The 3,264-nt window shown below is 37.9% G+C and overlaps 1 long non-coding RNA gene across 2 annotated transcripts in view; it reads left to right on the top strand.

The window, feature by feature from the left end:
- The first annotated feature begins 2,248 nt into the window (after nucleotides 1–2,248).
- LOC109299467 overlaps nucleotides 2,249–3,264 on the top strand; it is a 14,153-nt gene continuing 13,137 nt past the window's right edge. For both annotated transcript variants that reach the window (XR_002097870.1, XR_002097869.1), the window contains exons 1-2: nucleotides 2,249–2,703; nucleotides 3,103–3,182. This is a non-coding gene — a long non-coding RNA (uncharacterized LOC109299467). The remainder of the gene's footprint in view (nucleotides 2,704–3,102; nucleotides 3,183–3,264) is intronic.

The following is a 3,264-nucleotide window of genomic DNA, read 5'->3' as shown; positions in this document are numbered from 1 at the left end:
AAAATCTTCTGATAATAAGACCTACACAAACAAATGCAAGCAAATCTGCAGGGAAGGGGGAGAGTAGGGTGACGTTCAGTGAGAGATGGGATACCAGGCATTACTTCTTGGGGTAGGAGGCAGAACAATCTCTGATAGTCTTGGCTTCCACTCTAACTCTTGCAGTTCAGATTCATCATAAGTGTACGGAAAAGGTTGCTTTGTTTTAGTGACACTACTATGAAGCTCACCTCCTACACTCCACCCCTCCCCCCCACGCAGAAAAGAAATCTTCGTCCATTAAAACTTAAGATCATGCCCAAACGAATGAGTGTTCGTAACAATGGCAAATAATACTTTGATACAATCAAATTGGAAGCTAAATTTGATCAGAAAAATGCGTGAATTTAAGTTTTTAAAATGTGGAGTCCCCATTCTGTATATTTTTACCTAAGAAACTTAAAAGAATGGCATCTGCTGCAGCTGACAAAGGAGATGATTTATTATTTAACGCTTCCAAAAGGTTGCATATTGTGGGAAATCCAATAGCACATATTTAACATATTATTCCGTTTGCAGGGTTTTTGTTTTGTTTTGCTTTTATTTTTTTAAACAAAACTTGCTGATAATATACTGGGGGGAGGGAGGGGGGGAGTGAATAGCCAAATTGGCTAAAGGCATCTCTCCAAATCAAAGTTTTACAGTGGTTAATAAGCATTAATTAGGTAAGCGTGATGGATGATAATTCCTTGGGGGGTGGGAGGTGGGGGAAGTGGCACTACTATATTTCTCTAGGTGCCTATAATAGACAAGTTTTAAACAAGCTCTCCTTGGTGCTTAACTTTGGGTTCCATAACAAAGTGCTGCCTAAGCATTTCAGGTGTTATTGACTTTTTTCTTCTTCCTACTGATGTAGGGGAGGGGGGAGGTGCTTGATCTGGTAAGGTAGTCAGGTTAGTGTATAAATATAACCTGGGATGGAAATAATTTTGAAGAAACATGCTAAAGTATGAATATCGTGTAGCCGAACAAAAAAGGCCCTGGTTTTATATTTTACTTTCCTCTGTCTCCCATCCAACAAGCTAAAACTTTTGTTAATTCAAGATGACTTTTAACAAGTCTTCAAACATACGACAGTGCGGTGTGAAATTTAAGGGGATTTTTTTTCTTCAGCAAAAAGGTGTGATTTTATGTTTGTTTCCATACACTTTGGACATGCAGGCGCCTGAAGTCGAACTTTTAAGATCTTTTAGGCAATTAAAATATATATATTTATAATGTGTCAAGATATCCCAGTGGCTTTTCTCCCCTAGGGCTTCCCCTTTGGTATTGTTCATTTTTAAAAATTAAGAAGCTATTGTCATCTTTTTGGCTTGTTTTTGGGACGATCAAATTGTTCTATGTAGGTCATCTTCTCTATAGTTCATCTATATAGAAGATGAAGCATCAATAAACTTCTAGTTGATTTTTTTAAGTGCTAGAAAAAAATAAATGGTCATTAATGAGCTGCTTTCTAAATTTGCAGTCGAACGTCAGACAAGCCCCCTGGTTTAATTTCTTTTATTTCCTTTATATATTTTAAACTTCCTAAATTGGCTTCACGAAAACAGCTCAGTTTATGCGAAATACCAGCTAGATCGTTTGCGTAAAAATAAACAATAATGAAATCCATCTAAGTACGACCATTGGGCGGAGGAAATCTTAAAAAAAAAAATCTGACCACTGAAAAAGTATGGGCGGATCTGTATTTTTCTAATTCTGACTCCTTTCTGATGATTATTAAGATTTCTATCAGAAATTATGATTCAGACAGACACCCCCTCACCACACGCTATGAGATTGAGTCCCAGTCAGAACTTATGCACTGCCTACTCAAGCAAAACTCCACTTGAACTCAATAAGAGTTTTTGGTTTTGTTTTTTTTTGCCTGGATAAGAAGTTAGACTTGAATACTCATTGCTAATTTAGTGATCATATTATTTTATTGGTCACAAAAATCTGTAGGTGTGTATTATCGCCTTTATATATTGAATTCCATACTCATTACAGGCTACTTGCATATATTGCTAACACATTCTATACATATACAAATATAATATGCACAAGTATGTATCTGTGTGTGCATATGTATATGTCTATATTATGTGTATATGTATATGTATATATGTACATACATATAGTATATACACATATATACTATATGTATATACATATGTATATATTATATGTATATTATACATATGTAAATACATATATTTAAAGAGAACATATACACATTACACGAATGCAGAATGAAATCTATAGAAATAATATGCACACTATATGTCATTTGACTATAGAGTTATCAAGGCGATTGTGTACACCTCTAGGATCTATATACCCATGGACTTTTCCCCACCACTAGTGTCTGGGTACATCTGAAGCTCAAATGCTCTTGTTCTGAAGACAGTTTTTTTCCCCTGTGGTGAAAGTGACTGGGTAAATGGGTCAGAAAGTGGAGAACTGGGTTAGCAAGAGGTGAAGGTGAAGATCATTAGAGGTTTTAGGGCTGGCTGTGGCTGTTTTGCTGGGTTTGTGTGACTGTGCCCAGAGGGCGGAGTTCCTGCACATTCCTACCTCACCGGAGAACCTGCCCTCAACTCCACTGCAGCTTACTCCAGAGAGATGGGACCCTCCAGAAAGAAAACCTGCCCAGCAATCCCAGCAAGCTTTCCCGCCAGCAGGGTAGGTGCACTTAAAGAAAACCTTCACTACTTCTTCCTCTTCTCCTCGCAGGCAGATCCATGTGATGCGAATGAATATAGATGACAGACTTCTGTCTACACGTATTGTTTCCCAATACCCCAATAATAACCAGATCGCCTGTGCAACTGAAGTCTATTTCAAGACACCAGTTACATTAGAACTGTTTTTGTCCCAAGTTAAGGGTGCCCCCGCCCAAGTTAAATAGTTTCCCTTGTTAAGCCATTGAATTTTAACTTGTAGGTCGAACATTTCTTCACTATTTTGTACATTCTGGCAGTAAATCTATAACGTGAATATTTTTATTTTACTTTTTTTAAAACTTAAAGGCTTGCTATCAAGACACTGACACGTGTGCACTGTTTTCTTTGTCTTTTTAAGACGCTGTGAAGAATTACCTACACCGGAAAGAAAAGAACAGAGGCTTCAGGCATGCTCGTGTTCCTCCTTCCCGGGGCTCGGTGAGTGAACCTTGTATGCATCTCCAAGCTCAAGTCATCTTAAAACAGCTTATTTTGCTGGGGGGGGGGGGGGGGTGGTAGA

The sequence above is a fragment of the Gavialis gangeticus genome, unplaced genomic scaffold (assembly GCF_001723915.1).
Source record: "Gavialis gangeticus isolate Ggan-Ray unplaced genomic scaffold, GavGan_comp1, whole genome shotgun sequence".
Lineage (NCBI taxonomy): Eukaryota > Metazoa > Chordata > Crocodylia > Gavialidae > Gavialis > Gavialis gangeticus.
Note: the sequence above shows the minus strand (reverse complement) of the source record. Positions and strands in the feature narration are given on the sequence as shown.